Consider the following 25,787-nt stretch of genomic DNA (forward strand, 5'->3'; position numbering starts at 1 on the left):
CTCTATTTTCTTCTGCCTCCTGGACTCCCGCTGTTCCATGTGCCGCAGCCCGCTCCTCATCACTTTCGCTGCCGCCTTCCTTCAGCTCTGTGGTCCCGCTATCGCGGGGAATCAGCCCCTAAACGCCCGCCGGAGTGAGAGCCCACCGAATGTGTGGCTCACTCGGATATCGCCGCCACCGGAAGTTCGTCGCAAATATATTCAACAAACAAATTTTTCAGTCTACCTTTGCCAATCTAATTTACCCAATCTACATATAGATTGAAGCAACCCATGATTATTTCAGTATCTTTCTTACATGCCCCATTTATTTTTTCCTGTTTACTCCTGCCTACAGTGTGGCTATTGTTAGGGAACCTACAAGCTACCCCCACCTCTTGCGTTTCCTATTTCTTATCCCCACCCGTTCCTAGACCAGCTCCTAGCCGGTGTTCCGCAACACACTTGATCCGCCCCTCGGCACCGACCGTCATCTGATCTCCATCTCCAGTCTCCTAACTGTCCCTTACCCATCAACAGTGCCCCTCTCCCCCCCCCCCTCCACTTTGTCTTTCCTCAACGGTAGCATGGTGGTTAGCATCAATGCTTCACAGCTCTAGGGTCCCAGGTTCGATTCCGGCTTGGGTCACTGTCTGTGCGGTGTCTGTACATTCTCCCCGTGTGTGCGTGGGTTTCCTCCGGATGCTCCGGTTTCCTCCCACAGTCCAAAGATGTGCCGGTTAGGTGGATTGGCCATGATAAATTGCCCTTAGTGTCCAAAATTGCCCTTAGTGTTGGGTGGGGTTACTGGGTTATGGGGATGGGGTGGAGGTGTTGACCTTGGGTGTGGTGCTCTTTCCAAGAGCCGGTGCAGACTCGATGGGCCGAATGGCCTCCTTCTGCACTGTAAAATCTATGAAAAAAATTATTGATACATTAAAATGTTTGGATGATTGATCCTTTATTGGCCCATAGTAAAAATAAGTTTTTTTCATTTTTAACAAAGTGGAAAGTTATCAATGAATGAATGGTCTTCTTTAAAGTTGTTTTTTTTCACATCCTACTGAGGTTCATTGGTTCTATACAGTGCAAAGTGGATGAATGGTTCTGGAAGTGTCTGGTATGGGGTACATAAAGGGTTCGTACAGAGCACAATGTGCTATATGGTTAGCTGGGGACATGGGTGGGCATGGGTGAGGCCTTGGGCTTGGTGTGTGTGTGGAGAGGGGAGGGTGTCTGAGGGTTGAAGGCTGGAGGGCATTTCTGATTTTATTATACCTCGGATGAACTCCCACAACATTGAGGCGGGCCTTTCAAACAGCCCGCTTTGGCACTCGACAACCCCTGTGGCTGCCTTCAAACCTGTTCCTGGGTTAGCTGGCCTGACTGCATGCCCACACCTGCTCCCCTGGACTGAAATTACCGTCCTTCCTGGCACTTTCTGAGACATGGGGGCCCAGCCAGAAATTTTCCCGACTTGTGGTAACCACCTTGAGGATGAAAGTTCAGCTCCACATCCTAGAACCAGATGCCTCAATGCTGCCTTCCTTGTCTGCCAAAAAATCAGTTTGAGGTTCTTCCTCCTCACACTATTCTTACCCCAGTCTAACCAGATGACCAAAGTCTCCCATTATTATGCTGCTGGTACTTCAGATTTTTTCTCTATTTTGTTGAAATACTTTCTCTTTTTGACTATTTTGCTATAATGCACTTGCAGTGCACTAACAGTTCTGATCTTACTTTTTAATTTTAACTAATATGGCTTCAATTTTAGATGATTCGTTATGATATTCAAAATTCTACTGTGCAAAATTAATACTTATCTAATAGGCCCATTTATCCTTTTGTAAACCTGATAAGCTTCCACTCTTGTAGTTAAATCCCATCTCTGCTATGACATCTTATTCCTGGAAAGCATATACCCTGTAAGTAATGAGTTAGCAAGGGAAGGAAATGGACTATCAACGATCAGGGAAGAAAGATAAGACAGGAAGCTATGCGAGGTGCCATTGAAACTATTTTTCCAACTAAGACTGCGAGCAACAGTTTAAAAGCCTCTGTGGTTTCACCTGCTTCCTCTTGCTCACCAAGCAAAATCTCGCCCCAAGCTACCACTGCCCAAACCCCTGACCTGTCCTTCTCTCTACCCCAGCTCAACTTGTCCACAAAACCCAAATCCTGATCCTTTGTCCCCACCACTATTAAGCCAATGTTCATCTAATGTGCCTTCCTGGCTGACATCGTAAATGCCCCCATCTCCTTACATACAATCCATCTGTTGTTAAAAACTGCTTTAATCACTTTTGTCTCAGGATCATAAGAAATAGCAGCAGCATTAGAATCTTTGGACCTTCAGCCCATTCAATAAGATCATGGCTGATCTGTTTATGGCCTTGATTAGTTTCATTTTCCTGCTTGCCGTGCATCCCCTCCCAACCTTCATAACATTTGAGTCCTGTAGATCAAAAATCTGTCCAACAATTCTTCAAAAGAGTCACCCTTCACCCCTCTATCCTTAAAACCCCCACTTCCTGTGCTATAATAATAATAATAATAATAATAATCGCTTATTGTCACAAGTCGGCTTCAATTAAGTTATTGTGAAAAGCCCTTAGTCGCCACATTCCAGCGCCTGTTTGGGGAGGCCGGTACAGGAATTGAACCCGCGCTGCTGGCACTGTTCTGCTTAACAAGCCAACTATATAGCCCACTGCGCTGAACCAGCCCCTCTAAGACCTCGAGTACATTATCACCTTCCAAATCTGCGCTCGACTTCACATAACTCTCTGCCTTTGCGACAACGTGAAAAGGGCGCAAGCCAAATATGAAAATGGCTTGTTTTGTATGTGACCTTTTTTTTTTATAAATTTAGATTACCCAATTATTTTTTCTATTAAGGGGCAATTTAGAGTGGCCAATCCACCTACTCTGAACATTTTTGGGTTGTGGGGGCGAAACCCACGCAGACACAGGGAGAATGTGCAAACTCCACACGGACAGTGACCCAGAGCCGGGATCGAACCTGGGACCTCAGCGCCGTGAGGCGGTTGTGCTAACCACTAGGCCACCGTGCTGCCCTTTGTATGTGACCTTGATGCATGACCTCGCTTCATCCTCCTTGGCCTTTCTTCAGCCTGTGATGCTGTCAGCCACACCATCCTCTTCTAAACCATTCTCCTTTGATGTCTAGCTGAATGGAGCGACATTCAGTTGGTTCCATTTTTACCCATCTGAACCACAGCCACAGCATTGCCTTCACGCGCCTGCAACATAACATCTGGAATTCTCCAGAAATATATACTTGGCCCCCATCCTCTTTTTCATCTGTATATCTTCCCTTTTCAAGCTGCAAACATAACTCAAGGACTCCATAAATTTAACTGTTGGCTGATATGAACTAAAGGAACAAGGTTTAACATTCACTGTCGGGGATCTGATGACGAATAGAAATACATGAGGAGCAACAGCTCCCTTTGCCCCACTTTAACCAAATGCATTAATTTTAGTAGCAAATGCAATGCGGATCAGTCACACATGGATATTTACTTTTAAAAAGATCTGCTACTATACAGTAAGTAGGGAAGTAAAGCACTCACAATGATCAAAAATACTTGGATGCTGTACTTTTTATCCTCCTATTTTATCAACCAATATATAGAAGCAGGGATGTGTTGCTGCAATTGTACAGTGCCTTGGTGATGCCATACTTGGAGTATTGTGTGCAGTTTTGGTCTCCTTCTCTGAGGAAGGATGTTCTTGCTCTCGCGGGAGGCCAGCAAAGGTTTACCAGACTGATTCCAGGGATGGCGGGATTGTCATATGAGGAGAGATTGACTAGGCTGGGATTGTTCTCGCTGGAGTTCAGAAGAATGAGGGGGGATCTCATAGAGACTTATAAAATTCTAACAGGACGAGACAGGGTAGATGCAGGGAAGATGTTACAAATGATGGGTGTGTCCAGAACCAGGGGTCACAGTCCGACGATTCAAGGTAAACCATTTCGGACAGAGATAAGGAGACATTTCTTCACACAAAGAGTGGTGAGCCTGTGGAATTCATTACCACAGGAAGTAGTTGATGCTAAAACTTTGAATATATTCAAGGGGCGGCTGGATATAGCACTTGGGGAGAATGGGATCAAAGGCTATGGGGAGAAAGCAGGATTAGGCTATTGAGTTGGATGATCAGCCATGATCGTGATGAATGGCGGAGCAGGCTCGAAGGGCCAAAAGGCTCCTATCTTCTATGTATCTATGTATCTCTGTAAATACAAAAAAAAATTAAAGTTCACAATAATATGTATAAATATCATTATCAGGATTGTATGTCCAGTAACATTTTGTCTTTACTGACCAAAATTTAGCAATTAGCTATATTTGGATTCGTAATTAGCCACACGGAGTCAGTAGCTAAAGTAAAGGATACATTGGCCTAACTGGAACTTGCAGGAACCATTCCTAGTTATGAGTCACCCACATGGCAGCAAATTATTTCCCATAATGCTCAAAGTGTCTGGCTGTAGAAACAAGATGGAGAGCTGAGGAAAGATAAATCTATCAGCCATAGAGAATTGCCCATGAAGAATCTAAGTCAGCACAAAAGCCATTGAGGAAATTAATTGCTGAGTCGCTGTTGCTCTGTTCGAAGTTGGCTACAGTCCCCAAAAAAATCCCATCTGGCAATATCGAAGCCTGAAACAGGCATCTCCAGTATGGGACCTAATGCCCATTTGAGGCCCGCACTGCAAGTCCCTTTGCCCTGGGGAAAACCAGGTTTACAAGGTTAACAGATGGGACCAATGCAGGCTGCAACCAACAAGGTAAATTTTAAAAATATTCGATGTGGAGTCAGGAGTGTAGCAGCTACCACTACCCGCCATTGATCTGAGCTGATTTTCACCGCTATCCTCTCCTCTCCCACCCAGTTTCCCCTTCCCAGTCTCACGGCACCTCCAACCATCCCTTTTCCTCAATGCTTCTTTCTGGCTGCATCACTTAACTGAGGGCTGCTATACTGCTGCTTACTGGCTGAAACTCACTGCAAATAATCTAGACCCAAGGCCCCGATATCAAGCGCACTTTGGGTTTCACTGTTGGTTCCCTGCATCCCTCGACTGAATTTCCAGGCCCTCACATATATCCCTAACTTAGAGACAAAAGTCAAACGGCTTGACACAGAATCAACGCTGATCTGTACAGAAATAGCAAATAGTCTGACACATTCTTTTAAGTTGTACCATGCAGCTTTCATCAAATTCTTGGAATTATATGAAATTGGGTGTTACAAATATTTGTCAAGAGGGCCAAAATGCTCTTAAATGGCTACTTTTGTACAGGTTTACAGTCACTGTCTTCAGGCACCCCCGAGTAATGATTGTGTCAGTGAAGTGAGGAAGCCATTTAAACAGCAGGTTCACTTAACATGGTCATTTTTGTATTTTAAAGCAGTTACAGTGTGCTGAGGGAGCTTCCAATACATCACAGTGGGTGTCTCACTTATACCCAGTGTGTGCTGCCAGTAGGAGGCTGGAAAAGACCAGATAACGATTAGAGTTTGATCTCCCGCAGACAGTGCAGTTGGTTCTATTTTCATACTCTGAATTGGTCGCGGTATAGAGCAAATCCACCTGTGGGTAGGGTTCATGCTGTGACTGATTCAGACGCAGTGCATTGCAGTCTAATGCCAATTTGCTTCTGAATCAGGCAGCCAACTTTTGTTTGGCCTGGAAAAAGAACAGGGCGGGGATCATGAAGTGGTCCAATATTTTTCTTTGTTGTGGGTGAGAATTCATTGAAATTTCATCGAAGTTCATTAAAAAGAAATGACTGGTTTTAAAACCCATGCTTTTGATGCCTGTGTTACTGATTAAAATCAGGAGCTGTAAATTAACATTTTCTGCAAACATAATCCATTTATGTTAGGATCCAAATTATAATCAAGTGCTATAATTAAATAGATAGAGCTGGACTAATAAATGTGGCTGATAGACAATGCCTACGAGGCTGTAACTATCATTATATTAAGTAGTTGCATAGTTTGAAACTACTCATGGATACATCTATATATTTATTTTCTGCACATGTAAATAGATATATCAGGTTACATTATTGCATCAAGGCTGTGAAATGGAATCTTTTTGAGTCTGTGGTATGTTAATAAGACCCAAAGGTAAATCTAAGATGTTATAATTTTTATTGTCCCAGTAGGCTTACATTAACACTGCAATGAAGTTACTGTGAAAAGCCACTAGTCGCCACATTCTGGCGCCTGTTCGGGTACACAGAGGGAGAATTCAGAATGTCCAAATTACCGAACAGCATCGTCTTTCGGGATTTGTGGAAGGTAACCGGAGCACCCGGAGGAAACCCACGCAGACACAGGGAGAACATGCAGACTAATCACAGACAGAGACCCAAGCCGGGAATTGAACCTGGGACCCTGGTGCTACCCACTGTGTTACCGTGCTGCCCATGAAGGTTGCGGAGGAAGTGATGTAAAGGCCGTTAAGATCATCTTAGAAAGCCAGACCATCGTAAGAAATTTAGAAGCTGGAGAAGGAAGAGACAGCATGGCGGCACAGTGGTTAGCACTGTTGCCTCACATTGCCAGAGACCCGGGTTCAATTCTGGTCCTGGGTGTGGTTTTCACTTTCTATCCCTATCATGCTTGGCTTTCCTCCGGGTGCTCCAGTTTCTTCCCACAGTCCAAAGATGTGCAGGTTAGATCGATTGGCCATGCTACATCAGCCCTTAGGGTCCAGGGACCTACAGGTTTGGTGGGGTTATGGGGATAAAGCAGGGGAGTGGGCCTAGGCAGGGTGCTCTTTCAGACGTTTGGTGCAGACCCGATCGGCTGCATGGCCTCCTTCTGCACTGTAGGGTTTCTGTGGATTCTAATGTGCGGAAGGTTGAGCTCAACTCTAATGCGTGATCTGCAGGCTCAGCCTCTTGTAATCTCAGTGTTGGATGCGAGTACATTTGCTCATTTAGCCATTCATAAAATTGCAAGTGTTTGACTCCCAACACATTCTTGGCGCATAGCTGCCTCTGTCTATATTATAAATACATTTCGAACACCTGGCTTACTCTTCAGAAATTGCTGGCCAGCCCTCTGAAGGATAGATGGGGAGCAGACCTGTTGCTGATTTAAGCTTCTTCCCTTATCATGCTAATGACAGATACCGACAAATTTACATATGAATGCTATCACAACTGTCACAGCACTATTTACACACTTGCTAAAAACAATGGAGGTGAAATTCTTCCTTTCACAATTTTACTGAAAATGTCATTGTGAGGATAAAATTATATGTCAGGAACATTTCAAAGAAGAGCCAGCATGCAATCACAGCATTGCACCTTTTGATAGTCAACCAGAGTTAAAATCTTGGTCCACAGAATTGCTCTCCCTCAGTATAAGATGCTCTTTTATATCACTACGTCAATGTCTTATTATTTTTAATTAGGATTTGGACTTAGCACTTATTTGCAATTGTTTAAACCCCATTTTCATTAACACATTCTTTTGTATAGTTCTGACTAAACTAAGCATTTAACACTTCCATAAGCCACTATTTAACAAAAAATTTTGAGTTCCCAATCCATTTTTTCCAATTAAGGGGCAATTTAGCATGGCCAATCCTCCTACCTTGCACATCTTTGGGTTGTGGGGGTGAAACCCACGCAAACAAGGGGAGAATGTGCAAACTCCACACGGACAATAAGCCAGAGCCGGGATCGAACCTGGGACCTACGGCACCGTGAGGCAGCAGCACTAACCACTGCCCCACATTCCTTAAGCCACTATTAACCAACTACGGCAGCACGGTAGCATGGTGGTTAGCATAAATGCTTCACAGCTCCAGGGTCCCAGGTTCGATTCCCGGCTGTGTCACTGTCTGTGCTGAGTCTGCACGTCCTCCCTGTGTGTGCGTGGGTTTCCTCCGGGTGCTCCAGTTTCCTCCCACAGTCCAAAGATGTGCGGGTTAGGTGGATTGGCCATGCTAAATTGCCCGTAGTGTCCTAAAAAGTAAAGTTAAGGGGGGGGGGGGGGGGTTGTTGGGTTACGGGTATAGGGTGGATAAGTGGGTTTGAGTAGGGTGATCATGGCTCGGCACAACATCGAGGGCCGAAGGGCCTGTTCTGTGCTGTACTGTTCTATGTTCTATGATGGAAGACTAGATATGAATAGTAATTGCTTAGATACATTTGATTAAACAAAGCCTTTCACACCTTGTTAAAGTTCCAGTTGTATGGTGAACCTGACACTTTAAACAGACAGCAGATTCCATACGTCAGTGAATACAGCACAAGCTGATACTGTTTTAGTATCAAATGGGATTTTTGTAGAAGTGTCTTGCCAGTTGAGGCAGTTATTCACCTTGAATTATAAGCAATTTCGTGCAGTGCAAGCGCTGTCAGAATTCCTGGTAAATCCTGAGCCTCTCATTCCTAATTCTTGGAACTCCTCTATCCCATTTGGCAAGAGTTGGCAATTTTCTCTTTAACTGAAGCCTAATTTAATCCAGTTCACTGCTGTCTTTCATTTAATTAATTCCCCTTTAAGGGTAGCAGATGAGACAGTTTGAAATCAACCCGTGAATCGAGAGCACAAATTAAATGACTCTGTGCTCCAGATGAGTTACCTGGGGTGCTGAATTGCCACTTTTTGAATGCAATGTCCAAAACTATGTGGCAATAATTCCAACAAGTTTTATTGCATCAGATTAAAGGAAATGCTTTACGAAGATGTGGTGGATTGCATATATGCAGAGGTCTGTTACCATGGTAACAAGTCGACACGGTTCGTTATGTACAGGAAGTGGCTCACCTGTCAAAAGGATCACCAGCTGCCACTGGTCATGTCCAATTATTTAGAACAATGCTACTTCCCTTCGCGCCCAAGAACAATGTTATATCAAGAGACCAATGTATGCAAAAGATCTCCATTTGCTTAGCATCTGAAAATATAAAGGACAAGTTAACATTCCAGCTGCAGACCCATTGCCAGAAAACTGGAGACACAAACTTGTTCGCTCTCTTTCGAATACGTAATTTATTTCCAATAGCCTAGAATCATAGAGCTGAATTTTACCCCAGGCTTCAGAATGAAAAGTAGGTTCTACAGGCACAGTTGCTGGCAACAGGACAGGTTCAGTGATTTGACCCCAATTTACTTTTGAATTGGTCACCTGTGTGTCCCATCATCCAATTGAGGATGCTGGCCTAATCAGCAGCGGGATTCTCCAATAATGGGGTTATGTCCCCACACCGCCGTGAAAACCGACAGCAACCACTCTGGCGTCAACGGCCCTCCCGAAAGTGAGGAATTCTCCAATTTCTCAGCGGCTAGGTTGACACCGGAGTGGTTCCCGCAGCTCCAGCCGGTGCATGGGCGGAACGGCTGGCATGATCTCGCGCGTGCGCTGACCGGCCGGCGTATTTCCACGCATGCGCGGGGGTTCCCTTCTCCGCGCCGGCCCCGGGCAATATTGTGGAGCCCTACAGGGGCCCGGTGCTGAAGGGAAGAAGGCCCCCACGGAACCAGCCCACCCGCGGATCGGTAGGCCCCAATCGCGGGCTTGGCCAGTGTGGGGGGCCCCCCCCGGGGTCCGGACCCCCTCCTCCCCCAGGATGGTCCCCGCACACTTACCTGCCAGGTCCCGCCGTGTGGGAGGTGTGTAATCCATGCCGGCGGGACTGGCCAAAACCTGCTGGCAACTCTGCCCATCGGGGCCCGGAGAATCGCCGGAGGAGCCGCTATCAGCGGCCCCCAACTGGTGTGGCGGGAATCATGCTGACATTGGAAAATGGCGCCGGAGAATAGGGAAGCTGGCGTCGGGGTGGGGGGGGGGGGGGGGGCAGGATTCGCACCTCTCCCCGGGGATTCTCCGACCTGGCGCAGGGTCGGAGAATCCCGGCCCAGGACTGGCAGCTCTGAGGCCTCACAGCGCCACTGGGAGAGGTGGGCATTGCTGAGACTGGCAGGGAAATCCTCAGGGCAGCTCAAAATGGAGTCATCTTCAGACGGGCAAGTAAAAATTAAAGTTAAGGAAGCCAACGGTGGTAGGCACAGTGGGGCTGCTTTTCATGCCTACTGCTCCCTCTTTTGGCATGGTGCCTCTGGCTCTCATGGTTCCCCCGGGTTGCCCTGCATAATGGCCTTTAATTGGGGCTCTAATAATGGAAATTAGTTGCCTGCCTCTGAAGTGGATACTGATCTGCCTCACAGCCCATTCCTGGAATGGATCCCTGATGGAAGAAGAATGATGGTGAGCAATCTTAAAGTGGTTTGGCACTATTTTACTGGCCCCACACCAACTGCCTCGGATCCAGCATAAGACATTGACGGGCAGGATGGTAGCACAATGGTTAGCACAGTTGCTTCACAGCTCCAGAGTCCCAGGCTAGGTTCCCGGATTGTCACTGTCTGTGCGGAGTCTGCACGTTCTCCCCATGTTTGAGTGGGTTTCATCCGGGTGCTCAGGTTTCCTCCCACAGCCCAAAGACATGCAGGTTCGATGGATTGGCTATGATAAATTGCCCTTAGTGTCCAAAAAATGTTAGGTGGGGTTACGGTGGAGGTCTGCTTCGGTAGGGTGCTCTTTCCAAGAGCCGGTGCAGACTCGATGGACCAAATGGCCTCCTTCTGCACTCTAAATTCTATGAACAGGAGCAGAATTAGGCCATTCGGCTTATTGAGTCTGCTCCGCCATTCAATCATGGCTGATATGTTTCTCATCCCCATTCTCCTGCCTTCTCCCCATATCTCTTGATCCCTTTATTAATCAAGAACGTATCTATCTCTGTCTTAAAGCCACTCAGTGATTTAACCTCCACAGCCTTCTGTGGCAAAGGGTTACACAGATTCACCACCCCCTGGCTGAAGTAATTCCTCCTCATCTCAGTTTTAAAGGATTGTCCCTTCAGCCTGAGGCTGTGCTCTTGGGTTCTAGTTTTTCCTACTAGTGGAAACATCCTCTCCACGTCCACTCTATCTAGTCCTCTCAGTGTCCTGTAAGTTTCAATCAGATCCCCCCTCATCCTTCTAAACTCCAACGAGTACAGACGCAGAGTCCTCAACTGCTCCTCATATGGCAAGCTCTTAATTCCAGGGATCATTCTTGTGAACCTCCTCTGGACCCTTTCCAAGGCCCGCACATCCTTCCTTAGATACGGGGCCCAAAACTGCTCGCAATACTCCAAATGGAGTCTGACCAGACCCTTATACAGTCTCAGAAGTACATCCCTGCTCTTGTATTCTAATCCTCTTGACATGAATGCTAACATTGCATTTGCTTTCCTAACTGCCGACTGAACCTGCACATTAACTTTAAGAGAATCTTGAACTAGGACTCCCTGTGTCTGCGTGGTTTCCCTCCAGGCGCTCCAGTTTCCTCCCACGAGTCCAGAAAGACATGCTTTTTAGGTGAATTCGACATTCTGGATTCGCCCTCAGTGAACACAAACAGGCGCCGGAGTGTGGCGACTAGGAGATTTCCACAGTAACATAATTGCAGTGTCAATGTAAGTCTACTTGTGACACAAATAAAGATTATTATTTTTATAAATCTTTTTGTGCTTCTCACTTCCTCAGCCTTTTCCCATTTAGAAAGTTGTCTATGCCTCCATTCCTCCTACCAAAGTGCATAACCTCACACTTTTCCTCATTGTATTCCATCTGCCACTTCTTTGCCCACTCTCCTAGCCTGTCCATGTCCTTCAGAAACTCCCTTGTTTCCTCAATACTACCTGTCCCTCCGCATATCTTTGTATCATCTTCAAACTCAGCAAACTGGGGGCTAGTAAAGTGAAGCCCATAGGATCCTACATCACAGTTTATGGCCAATAAACTCAATGTGCTTCGACAGGCTGTAGCCACCTGGGGTGGCCACTGCCCAACACAAAATGGAAGATTACAAGGAATGCAGGGAAAATGGACATGTTGCAAAAGCAAGCAGCTTACAAAGCGCTTGTGTATTCTGACTGCTGCAGAAACCAGTTCTGACTGCTGCAGAAACCAGACAGCACTGTGAAAGAAAACAAGTTAGCATACTAATGAGGCGACACCGGGCGATTCCCAGGTACAATAGAAACAAGTTAACTCAAATCGATACATTGAATAGAAGGCCAGACTTCTCGGCGCCAAGAGAAGTCCAAAACAATAAGTCCCAAGAACCGACCAGTGATCGAGGGACTGCCCCGTTATTGGGGAATTCAAATCAATCGATTGGGAAGAGACCCAATCGATTGCGAGTGTATAGAGGGTCCGCCCAGGTGGGCGCGAGACCCTGAGAGAGGTATAAGACAGAGACCCCGATCCCAGCTCTCTCTCTCTGCCAGCCTCTCCTTGACCAGCCAGCCCTCCCAGCAGAACACCGTTGCAGCAGAAGAACCTTGAGCAGGAGAGGTCTGGACAGTAAGTGTCATACAACGCACGCTATGAGAGTAGACACTCCTGACCCCCTTTAGTCCATAACTACTGGAAGCCTGCGGACTCAGGACAAAGCTAGAGGCCGTTGTTTCCTGATCCGGCAGTCCCCTTATCCAGATAAGTATTTGGCCTATTAGTGGTAGGATTAGCCTAGTCTTATAGTTTTATATGCATGATTAGTAGATAACTGTATTATAATAAACGTGTCTTGTTTGAACTTACTAACTGGTGTGTGGAGTTATTGATTTGAACTTGAACTTGAAACTTGTGACGGTATCTTAACGATACCTGGCGACTCTAGAGCTGAGGAACGAAACAGAGCCAAATTGAGTGTAAAGCACACTCACCCAGAACAAGCAACAAGGCTCTCTGAAGCTATGCAATTCAGATCATGTCCCCGCTCTTTGTCATTAACCCTGCTAGTTTTCACTTTCAGAGTACATATTGAATTCCTTTTTGAATGTCACTGCTGAATTTGCCTTCACCACCTTTTTTAGGCTGTGCATTCCAGTTCATAACAACTCACTCTGAACACAAAACTAATTTTCCCCATGACCTGCTGTGTATTTCTGATTGTATTTCATGCGTCCGATACTGCAGTTTGATTTTTAGTATAAAGTTTCATCATTCCTCTTTATCTCACACCAAACCTTGTCACATTGCAAAACTCACCTGATGGTACTCTTCTTCGTGTAGGGTCCACATTGATCCCAAGAAGATGACAGCAAAGTCACTCCGACAGAATTAGGAGTGATATATCAATTTAAAATATATATTCACAGTCGATTGTGTTGGGGGACATTTTCTGATACTGGACTATGGTATAAATTAAAGGTGGCTCTGTAACTACATTTGTGCTGCTATATTACCTTTGAATGGTTCTGATGAGACAAAAGGTACTCATTGGCTTAGATGCCTGTTTAGAAGAGGAAATTTGCAGATATAGGTAGTGTATACACAATGCTTGTTAATATCAGAAAGGACACAAAATGGCTGTTAGCTATTAAAGCAATACTAAAGACACAAAATGGCTGAACTAGCCACTTTCCTGAACAATTAGTTACAAACTTCCAGTACAAACCAGATAGTCTGCACCTGGGCAGGACTGGAACCGATGTCCCAGGGGGGGGGGGGGGGGGGGGGGGGGGGGGGGTTAAACTAATGTGGCGGGGGATGGGAACTCATGCAGGAAGTCGGAAGGTAGTAAAACATGGACAGAAACAAAAGGCAGTAAGGGGGAAAGTGTAAGGCAGAGAAGCCATAGTCAGAAATCAAAAAGGGCGACAGTACAAGGTACAGTGACTGAGGGGAGCTCAGTGAATAGGCCCAGTAATACTAAAAGGTATAAAACGGGAAGTAAAAACATAAATGGTAAGCGACGCGGCAGGTTACATGAAGATATGGGTTCAACAACAAGGAAAATTAGGAGAAAAGTTAAGAGGAAATATAACTTAGGAAAGCTTACTGATCGAGGTGTTAAGATTCAAAACAGAGGTATAAAAGCCAGCATAAGTCTACTTTACCTGAATGCTCGTAGTATTTGGAATAAGGTAAATGAGTTGATGGTGCAAATCATCGTGAATGACTATGATTTTGTGGCCATTACTGAAACATGGTTGAAGGATGGTCACGACTGGGAGTTAGATATCCAAGGGTATCAAACTATTCGGAAGGACAGAGTGGATGGTAAAGGAGGTGGTGTAGCTCTGTTATTTAAGGATGACATCTGGGCAATAGTAAGGGATGACTATACCGGTGCTATGGAGGATAAGGTTGAATCCATTTGGGTGGAAATCAGGAATAGTCTATAGGCCACCAAATAGTATCATTATTGTGGGGCAGGCAATAAACAAAGAAATAACTGATGCATGTAGAAATGGTACAGCAGTTATCATGGGGGATTTTAATCTACATGTCGATTAGTTTAACCAGGTCAGTCAAGGCAGCCTTGAGGAGGAGTTTATAGAATGTATCCGCGATAGTTTCTTCGAACAGTATGTAATGGAACCTACGAGGGAACAAGTGGGCCTAGATCTAGTCCTGTGTAATAAGACAGGATTGATTAATGATCTCCTAGTTAGGGTTCCTCTCGGAAGGAGCGATCATAATATCATAAAATACAGATAGAGGGTGAGATAGGTGTGCTTAAACAAAGGAGATTACAATGGGATGAGAGTAGCTAAGGTAGACTGGGAGCAAAGACTTTATGGTGAAACAGTTGAGGAACAGCGGAGAACCTTCCAAGCAATTTTTCGCAGAAAATCGACCGTGGATATCTAAGGAAATAAGGGAGAGTATCAAATTGAAGGAAAAGGCATACAAAGTGGCAAACGTTAGTGGGAGACTAGAGGACTTGGAAATCTTTAGGAGGCAACAGAAAGCTACTAAAAAAGCTATAAAGAAGAGTAAGATAGATTATGAAAATAAACTTGCTCAGAGTATAAAAACAGATGGTAAAAGTTGCTACAAATATATAAAACAAAAAAGAGTGGCTAAGGTAAATATTGGTCCTTGAGAGGATGAGAAGGGAGATTTAATAATGGGAGATAAGGAAATGGCTGAGGAACTGAACAGGTTTTTTGGATCGGTCTTCACAGTGGAAGACACAAATAACATGCCAGTGACTGATAGAAATGAGGCTATGAAAGGTGAGGACCTTGAGATGATTGTTATCACTAAGGAGGTAGTGATGGGCAGGCTAATGGGGCTAAAGGTAGACAAGTCTCCTGGCCCTGATGGAATACATCCCAGAGTGCTAAAAGAGATGGCTAGGGAAATTGCAAATGCACTGGTGATAATTTACCAAAATTCACTAGACTCTGGGGTGGTCCCGGCGGATTGGAAATTAGCAAACGTGACACCACTGTTTAGAAAAGGAGGTAGGCAGAAAGCGGGTAATTATAGGCCAGCGAGCTTAACTTCGGTAGTGGGGAAGATGCTGGAATCTATCATCAAGGAAGAAATAGCGAGGTATCTGGATGGAAATTGTCCCATTGGGCAGACGCAGCATGAGTTCATAAAGGGCAGGTCTGCCTAACTAATTTTGTGGAATTTTTTGAGGACATTACCAGTGCGGTAGATAACGGGGAGCAATAGATGTGGTATATCTGGATTTCCAGAAAGCCTTTGACAAGGTGCCACACAAAAGGTTGCTGCATAAGACAAAGATGCATGGCATTAAGGGTGAAGTAGTAGATGGATAGAGGATTGGTTAATTAATAGAAAGTAAAGGGTGGGATTAATGGGTGTTTGTCGGGTTGCCAATCAGTAGCTCGTGGTGTCCCTCAGGGATCAGTGTTGGGCCCACAATTGTTCACAATTTACACAGATGATTTGGAGTTGGGGACCAAGGGCAATGTGTCCAAGTTTGCAGGCGACACTAAGATGAGTGGTAAAGCAAAAAGTGCAGAGGATACTGGAAGTCTGCAGAGGGATTTGGATAGGTTAAGTGAATGGGCTAGGGTCTGGCAGATGGAATACAATGTTGACAAATGTGAGGTCATCCATTTTGGTAGGAATAACAGAAAAAGGGATTATTATTTAAATAATAAATATTAAAACATGCTGCTGTGTAGAGAGACCTGGGTGTGGTAGTGCATGAGTTGCAAAAAGTTGGTTTACAGGTGCAACAGGTGATTAAGAAGGCAAATGGAATTTTGTTCTTCATTGCGAGAGGGATGGAGTTTAAGACTAGGGAGGTTATGCTGCAATTGTATAAGGTGTTGGTGAGGCCACACCTGGAGTATTGTGTTCAGTTTTGGTCTCCTTACTTGAGAAAGGAGGTACTGGCGCTGGAGGGTGTGCAGAGGAGATTCACTAGGTTAATCTCAGACCTGAAGGGGTTGGATTCCGAGGAGAGGTTGAGTAGACTGGGACTGTACTCACTGGAATTTAGAAGGATGAGGGGGGATATTATAGAAACATATAAAATTATGAAGGGAATAGATAGGATAGATGAGGGCAGTTGTTCCCACTGGCGGGTGAAAGTAGAACTAGGGGGCATAGCCTCAAAATAAGGGGAAGTAGATTTAGGACTGAGTTTAGGAGGAACTTCTTCACCCAAAGGGTTGTGAATCTGTGAAATTCCTTGCCCAGTGAAGCAGTTGAGGCTCCTTCATTAAATGTTTTAAGATAAAGATATAGTTTTTTGAAGAATAAAGGGATTAAGGGTTATGGTGTTCGGGCCAGAAAGTGGAGCTGAGTCCACAAAAGATCAGCCCTGATCTCATTGAATGGTGGAGCAGGCTCGAGGGGCCAGATGGCCTACTCCTGCTCCTAGTTCTTATGTCACTGTGTAAACTACCTCATGAGAACCAAGCGTGGGTACTTATAGGGAGCATCTCAACAGCTGCTGATAACAGCTTCACAGATAACAAGGAATGCAATGTATCCATAATAGATCAAGGTCATCAGCTGTAGACAGGACCTATCCTTGTGTTAGTTTTGAATGACTTCTGTATGAAGTTAGAGGTGGGTAAGACAACACCCATTTTAACCATATAACTGGGATGCTAAGAAAATTGATTGACTGCATGTAATGAATTGTGATGCAAATATAGTTGATTGATTGTATGTAAATGAGAATACAACTAATTCAGCCCCTTGAATCTGGATATTAACCTGTGTGAGCCTAAGCTCAAGTGAGTGCTGTCAGAAAGGCTGTGGAGCCTCAGGCCTTTCTCCCAGAATTCTGATATAATAAACTGCTTCTTTACTTATCCTCCTTTGTGTGAATATTTTCTCCTCTAACAGACTGTACGTTACAAGGCGTTACGACATTCTTCCTCCATTTCTAAGTTCCAGCTCAAATTCAGGCCAGGCTAATAGGGTGAGTCTTATCTGTCTGTTAGCCATAGTTCTAAAAACAAATCAGAAAGTGATGGGATCGCTCAGTTGACCAACAGGATGTTGTCTGAGACGGTAATACACTTCACTTCTTCACAGACGCTGGCTGATTTGCTGAGTGTTTTGTTTCAGATTTCCAGCATCTGCAGGATTTTGTTTGTCATGCAACTTCAAGTAAGTTCCCAATGACCATGAGGTAAATGCAATGAAAGTGTTCGCATCAATTGGTGATGGCAATCAAAGTAGCTACTGGGATGGCTGGTGGGAGGCGTGGAAGACCTGCAGTGCTGCAGTAGGATGTGTTATTCAGAGTTAAGGTTAGGGTGCAATATGCTGCTGGTGTTAAAAAAAAGGAAAAATTACTCGGCATCAAACCAAGGCATACCTGTCAAGAGATATTCAATGTTGGAATCAAAACTTAGATATGCTAATCTAAATGGAATCCCATTTAAAACCCACCCACTAAGATATAGTCGACTTTCCCGCAGTTTCAGGGACCATTCCACTTACTACAATGATGATGGCAGCTTTCAATGCAGAGGTCACCTTCTCAAAGATGTTACTTTATCTGCAAACAACTTTTGCTACTTTTCTATGGGCCCTTTTTTTGGGAAACTGAGAATTGCCGGGGGGGGGGGGGGAGAGAATCCCGCCCCGCCCCTCTGACGGCGGCTGCCGAATTCTCCGGCGGCAGTTTTTTTGGCGGGGGCAGGGATCACGTCGCGCCGGTCGGCGGCCGTTGGCAGTGGCCTCCCCGGCGATTCTCCGGGCCCCGATGGGCCAAGCAGCAGCCCGTTTTTGGCCGGTCCCACTGGCGTCAAATACACAAGGTCCATACCGGTGGGATTTGGCTCTGAGGGCGGCCTGTGGCGTCCTCGATGGGGTGCGGGGGGATCCGGCCCTGGGGGCGGCCTCCACGGTGGCCTGGCCCGCAATCGGGGCCCACCGATCTGCAGGCAGGATTGTGCCGTGGGGGCACTCTTTCCCTCCGCGCCGGCCTCTGTAAAGCTCCGCCATGGCCGACGTGGAGAAGAACCCCCCTGCGCATGCACAGGGATCACACCAGCGGTTCTGCGCATGCGCCAGAACATGCTGGCGCTCCCACGAACGCGCCAACTCGTGCTGGCCGGCGGAGGCCCTTCGGCGCCACTTGGCGCCGTGCCAACCACTCCAGCGCCGTCCTAGCCCCCGAAAGTGCAGAGGATTCCGCAACTTCCGGGCGTCCGACGCCGGAGTGGTTCATGCCACTCTTTGGCATCAGTACGGCCCGCCAGCCGGTTGGGGGAGAATCCCGGCCCTGGTATTCATGAATCAGAAGCTAGGAGCTTGCCTACCACTGCAGCATTGAAAGGTTTGGTGTATTTCACGGGTCATTAACACAAAATAAAATTTGGAACTTCAGCAGTTTTCCACAGAAATATGTAAGAAATATAAGAACTGTACGATTTAAGATAGAGGCCATGGACATGCTTCTCCACAAAGCTAGATAAAGACAAATGGCACGATTCTCCAGAAAAATTTCTCAGTGTGGTAGCGAGTGGGAATTGTCGCGGGTTTCACAGCACTCGGCCCAGCGAGGCTGGCAACGCAATTGAACATTAATTGGCCCACTTAATGAGACTTCATGGGCTTCTCACTGTAAATGAAGGCTCGCCCGCTGATTCACAGGGACCGCACTCTCCAGCCCTCTGCTAACAAGACCAAGCCGCACTAAAGATATACTTGCACAGCCAGCCCCCGCCAGCTCGCATCAATGGCGCCATGGAGACCAGCCCCAAGATTCGGGGTCGCTGACCTGGGGAGGCTTCTAGATGCAGTGGAGGCCAAGAGGGATGTCCTGTTCCTCCGACGGTCCTGTAGGGTGAGCCTTAGGGCAGCCACTGCTGCTTGGGACGAGGTGATGGCAGCTTTGAGCTCCGGGAGTGTGACCAGGAGGACTTGCCTCCAGTGCCGGAAAAAAGGTCAACAAACTACACCGGGCAGCACGCGTGAGTAGACAATAATGTCCCCACCCACTCAAGGGAACATCAATCCCCAACTCCCTTTGTGACCCCCCCAACCCTCCCCCCACCCCCTCCCCAACCCTCCTTCTACACCCCCCTTCCCACCATACGTGTGGCTAACGATGTCCCCCCGGTGAAACCACAGGAAACACTCTCCCGTAATCGTTGGGAGAGGTCCCAGATTGGTGGGGGTGTCCTGGACCTAAGAATCCCCAGCTCCTTCGAGGTGCATGCCCTAGAAGTGACTGGGGTGACCGGGGATAAAGCAGTCACGCACACGGAGACCGGCGGACGCCACAGAGGTGAGGAACCACCAGGCTTCACCCGGGAGACCTGTCAAACTGAGTTGTTATTGCCTTACTGACTGACCCATCCCTCCCACTGACCACATGTCCATTCTCCTGCAGGTCCTCCAGCCGACAGCGCTGACCCATCCCAGGCGGTACCCTCTCCTGCCTCCTTGGAGACCACCTCGGGGCAGAGCTCCGAGGATGCCACCATAATAGTCACAGCACTACCAGAGTGTAGTGGGAGTGTGGAACCCACTGCCTGAAAGGGTCGTTGAGGCAAAGGCCCTCATAACATTTAGATGTGCACTTGTGATCCGAAGGCATACAAGGCCAAGTGCTAGGAAATGGGTTTAAAATAGTTTGATGGTTATTTTTGACTAGTGCAGGCTCGATGGGCCTAAGGGCATTTTCTGTGCTCTATGACTCTACATCTTGTAGGATAATCTCAGTTTCCTCACCTAAATGAAAGATTTTAAAATTTACAATTCAAAGACAGGAGCTAACCATGGATTTAAACTTTACCGTGCAGTGGAATAGAGGTCCTGTGACTTTACAGGAGGACTGGGTGCTAATCCTTGCTGTGCGACCTTTAAGGAGTGAACAGATTGCAGTGTATTGTAAAATACTGAAGGCAGCAGGGAAATCTTATTCTCCTCCACAGCCACCTTCCAACCCATGACATTTGAAAGTTGAAAAGCTGCCTGAAAGGTAAGTCAGATGGTGAGGAGAGTGGGGGCAATAAAACGATCATTTATTTTGACCCTGTCAATTCTTTCAGCTTCATGGAATGTAGATGGGAACATTTGACCTCCACCAGACTTAGCAAAGAATGGGCTCATAAACCTTAACCAACCTCCTCACCCTGTCCCTTAAACTGTATGAGCGGTGACATAAATATGCAACCACATACTCCCGAACGGTACATATTTAAAACATTTATCTCCATCGCTTCTTTCGTCTGCCCCGCACCATATTTTATCAAACCTGTATACATTTTTGATACCCTGGAGAGAGGTCGTTCCTGTAAAGGTTTGCATTAATCTCCCTAATTCTCTGCATCTCATTTCAATCCTCTCACAAGCCTCATTATCATTTTATGTTTGCTGTGGGATTTTAAAGAGAATGCTTCCTGCTGCAAGGACGTTCTTTACGATCTATTTTAGTTGTCAATTCATAACGAGTAAAACCATTTGTTTCCTTTTTACTTTTGAAGACTGACATTTGCTGAGACTGATTGACTGGTGTGAATGGAATCGAAAAATCTGAGTTCTTCACTGAATTTAGAAGAGTGCATTAATGTGTTGCAGTTAATCTGAACTGAATGTGCTTGTGTTTCACTGGATAAACTGCTCACAAAAGTTAACATTTGCCAGACAATGATATGTAGCTCCGTTTAGCTGATATGTTCAATTTATCACAAAGGATTAAAACAGAAATGGAAGTGAGTTGTACATGTCCTGAAAAGTCATGTGACAGATAGGGATAGGCTAAAAAAGATGTCCCCTGACCAAATGCTTAGGGTGGCGATTCTGTACTAGATATGTAGATATTTTCTCCAATTAAATATTAGGAGGAGAAGCCTTTGGTCTCGGCCACAAACACTGTTCCTGTGTCACTGATTCCATCCCTCTCCCAGGCAGCTGTCTAAGGCTTAAGCAGGCTGTTGACAATCTTTGTGCCATATTTAAGATGGACTTCTGACCACCGATCTGTTTCACTACCAAGACAGCCGGCATCTACATTTGTGACATCATCTGACTCCACCCACCCGCTTCAGCTCATTTGTTGCTGAAATCTGCATCTGTTTAGAGTTGAAGAGGAGGTCAGCATGCCAAAGAAATATTGGGACACCTCAAAAGAAACGAATACTGAAAGGCGGAGAAGGTCTCAGCAAATTAACATGAAAAAAAACAACACCAGCGAAGAAAATAACAGGACTTAGGGGTGTGAATTACTCAGGGACCAGGTAGTTTCCAACACCGAGGGAGGAATTTCATATCTGCCCCCATCAGTGGACCTTCGAATGGCTTGTCCCATTTTCCAATCTGCCCCACTGTAACGGGACCGTAAGATTCCACGCAGGGTTAGAACTTTGCAAAGCCCTAACTATAATCTTCCAAAGTTCGGTTAATTCAGAAACTGCTTGTTCAGATTTTAAAATTACGCACATCATTCCATTATTTAAGAAATCTAAGAGAGGGAAACCAGGAAATTATAGACCAGTTAGCGTAATATCTTTTATTGGGGAATTACTGATAGTTATAGTTAAGGGTAGGCTATCTGAACACCTTGAACATTTTCAGTTGAACAGTGAGCCAGCAGGCATTTATGAAAAGTAGATCATGGCTGATGAATCTGATTGAATTTCTTGACCGGGTGAATAAACTAGTGGGCATGGGAATGCCTCAGGATGATAATTATATGGACTTCCAGAGGGCATTTGAAAAGGTTTCTTGTAAGAGGTTGTTACCTAAAGTTGAAACCATCGACTTATCACCAATAAATTGGTCTCAGCCCAGTTCAATTGTAATCTATTCCAAAGGAATAGTCCTCTATTTTTCCAGTAATGGTGACAATACCCATGAATTGTATTCCTTACAAACCACATCTTCAAGCCATACTTTGCCATACACAAACTCTGAAAGTACCTGGGTAGTAAGCCTTTTGAAGTTCTGCCTTTGAAATTTGTACCCCAGCTTCTCAAACTCCCGTAACTGAATCTCATTCCTAGTTCTACGTATACCGTTGGCACCCACATGGACCGCAACAGATTCTTCTCCAAGCTCTTCTTCTGTAACAAGGAGATGTCCTTGATGCTGGAAATGGGTGTGCACACGGCTGTTGGGATCGCAATTTGCAGAGAAGAGTTTCCACTCCACCTGACTACGTTGACCATTACCACTTTCCTTCTTGTTTTCCCCACTTGGAAAAGCCTCCTGCACTATGGTGCCATGGGCAATTTGTCCACCTCCCTGCAGCCATTGTCCTTGTCCACAACAGTAGCAAGTACCTCGCAACGGTTGCACAATGGCAAACGCTGAAGCTCCTTTGCCTCTATGCCTGAGGTCCCTTGCCTTCCTGAGTCACAGTCAGACCCTCTTGTCTCTGTGCAATATTCTGAACCATTACCGATGCAGTGTGATTGTTAGCTAGGATATCAACTAACGCTCGCTCTCCCTGACGCTTCACAATGTCTGCATCATAGACTCCAACTCAACAACACCGAGCTGAAGTTCTTCAAGTTGTAGACACATCAGATATGGCTGCCTGGAATCACATTGCTCTCCGCAATCTCGCACATGCTATAGATGTGGCACATCTACTGCCCGGCTGTCTGTATGTGACCATGTTTTATACAACTAATTAATTAACGCTTAATGCAATTTAATCACTTGGTTTATTTTTAGACTTTTTAAAAACTAGTTAATATAACCAGTTTAAATTATTAATGTAGCAAGGTATTAGTTGTAGGTTCCTGCTTTAAAATACTTGCTGCCTCGAGCTTTTATGAACTCCCACCAAAGCTAAATGTCACTCCTTTGCCCCAAATTGACACTCTTACCAAATTCTTAACTTCCCACTTTGTTCACACTGCAATCTATAGTTATGCTCTGTGCCTTAGCAAACACCTTCTACTTTTATACATCTTCTAAAAGTCACACCTAATTTACAACTGCTTTGTCAGTTTCCAGCACATAGTAATTATCCCCTATTGAAGCAATCACTTACAGCTAACTGCTAACTTTCTTGCAACTTTCTAAAGCCTAACTTGACTTGGGAGAAATTTGACTTTGCAGGGACACAAAATGAGTGGCATCAGATCGCCACCTGTCATAAGCCCAACCCAATATTTATTCCATTGGTTTCAATACAACTAAAAATCTGATGGACATATAACAAGTGCCAGGTGCATTAATTTGTGTCCCTGCCCAAGTGAGATTCTGTCCTGGATATCTGGGCTCTTAGCCAAGCCTCATTTTGCATTCATGGTTGAGAGCCTGAACAGCTATTAGAATAGGAGGACAGCTTCATGAATATGGCCAAGGCTTTTGACTCAGTCAATTGGGAAGTGCCATGGAACACCCTGTCAAAGGCCAGCTGTCCAGAGAAATTCATCAACATCCTCCAACTCCTCCATGACAAGATTTTGGTGGCAGTCCTTGCTGACGGAAATAAGAAAGAAACCTTCGAGGTCAAGACTGGAGTCAAGCAGGAATGTGTCATCGCCCCCACCCTTTTCTCCATCTTCGATGGCACCATATTTCACCTTGTAAAAACAAGCTTCCCAGTGGAGTAGAGATCATTTACAGGTTGGACGGAAAACATTTCAATCGCAACCGGTTGAAACCCAAGAGGAAAACAACACTGGTATCGCTGGTGGAAAATCAGCGATGGAGTGGAGGATGACACCTCCACTCTCTCAAAATATCTCCAAGCCATGCTTGTCGCCTTGGCAGAAGCATGCAAAATAATTGGCCTCAGTCTCAACTTCAAGAAGACTCAAGCTCTTTACCAACTCACCCCATAGCAAGATCTCTCTATCAAAATCAACGGAGAAAGCCTCCCAAACATGGAACATTTCCTCTACCTGGGGAGCCACTTTACACCTAAGGCTGAACATCGATGCGTAGATCCAACATCGTATCTAATCCATGGTCACCCCCTTTGGATGCCTAAAGACGAGAGTCTTTGATGACTGCAACATTTGTACTGACACCAAAATCCTTGTGTACAAGGCAGTCATTCTGCCAACTCTCCTATATCGCTCAATATCTTGGACTATAAGCCATTCACCAATTTGTTGCAGGAGCTGCTCGGGGCCAACAGCCAATAGATAGGAGAAAGTTAGCTATTTTTTCAAAGTTTTTTCAAGGATTTCTAAAATATATTCCACTATACACTATGGTGATCATTAGAACATAGAACATTACAGCGCAGTACAGGCCCTTCGGCCTTCAATGTTGCGCCAACCTGTGAAACCACTCTAAAGCCCATCTACACTATTCCCTTATCATCCATATGTCTATCCACTGACCATTTGAATGCCCTTAATGTTGGCGAGTCCACTACTGTTGCAGGCAGGGCATTCCACGCCCTCACTACTCTCTGAGTAAAGAGCCTACTACCTCTGACATCTGTCCTATATCTTTTTTTTTTATAAATTTAGATTACCCAATTATTTTTTCCAATTTAGGGGCAATTTAGCATGGCCAATCCACCTACTCTGCACATTTTTGGATTGTGGGGGTGAAACCCACGCAGACACGGGGAGAATGTGCAAACTCCACACGGACAGTGACCCAGAGCCGGGATCGAACCTGGGACCTCAGCGCCGTGAGGCAGCTGTGCTAACCACTAGGCCACCGTGCTGCCCATCTGTCCTATATCTATCTCCCCTCAATTTAAAGTTATGTCCCCTCATGCAAGCCATCACCATCCGAGGAAAAAGGCTCTCACTGTCCACCCTATCATTGATTATCAATCATTGATTCTTGAAAGTGTAAAGGAGGTCAATGGGCATGGAAGTATCAGAGCTTGGTCTGGGGCAAGCATGGACAGAGGGAGTGGGTGGAAGGGCAGGGCTTGCCATATGAGGCATGAAGGGCCTGAAGAGGTGGGTGAACGAGCAGAGCTTGGCATAGGAGTCATGAGGGGACCCAAGATGTGGATGGGAGGCATTAGGTGGCATGGGTGGGCATGGGGAGTGTTTGTAGGGTAAAGAGGGTGTGAGTGGTGAGGGATGGATGGCCTGTGTGTTTTTCTATGCACTGGGACAAAGTCCACTAGACCTGTGAGGCTTATTAAACAGCCTGCCTCTGTACACTTTCCTGGGTCGGCTGCCTGACTACAGCTCTCACCTTCACCCCGCTTTTGTGGGCACTTTCTCCTGAGGCCACCAGGCTAAACTGTGAATTTCCCCAACACCCCTCAAGGATTCACCCCAAGAATGAAAATTTAGGCCTTCTTTGAAATGTTCTCTGCAATCAGTGGGAGAAAAAAAACTGAAGAAAACTATAAATCATTTTCTTCTGTAAGTTTCACTCAATAGAAGAACATGCATTCATATAACACCTGTAGTGTACTATTTATTAGTTTGCATGAGTTTAATCATATTGACAAAAATCATTCATTGTTACAATTGAAGACAGGAAAAATATAACTATCTAATTTGTGGGTGTCCCTACAATACGGACTGCAGGGGTTCAAGAAGGAAGGGAGGTTATGCTAAACCTATATC

The 25,787-nt window shown here is 45.6% G+C and overlaps 1 protein-coding gene across 3 annotated transcripts in view; it reads right to left on the minus strand.

Annotated features, from left to right (window-relative positions):
- Positions 1–25,787, minus strand: part of LOC119952392 (5-hydroxytryptamine receptor 2A-like) — a 344,511-nt gene that overhangs the window by 102,018 nt on the left and 216,706 nt on the right. The window contains exon 1 of one of the 3 annotated variants that reach the window (XM_038776112.1): positions 3,576–3,610. The exons of the other annotated variants lie outside the window; for them this stretch is intronic. The gene's annotated coding sequence lies outside the window, so the exon portion shown is untranslated. Of the gene's footprint in view, positions 1–3,575; positions 3,611–25,787 lie in introns of those variants that run through there. 3 annotated transcript variants of the gene reach the window in all.

This window comes from Scyliorhinus canicula, chromosome 17 (genome assembly GCF_902713615.1).
Source record: "Scyliorhinus canicula chromosome 17, sScyCan1.1, whole genome shotgun sequence".
In the NCBI taxonomy this organism is placed as follows: domain Eukaryota; kingdom Metazoa; phylum Chordata; class Chondrichthyes; order Carcharhiniformes; family Scyliorhinidae; genus Scyliorhinus; species Scyliorhinus canicula.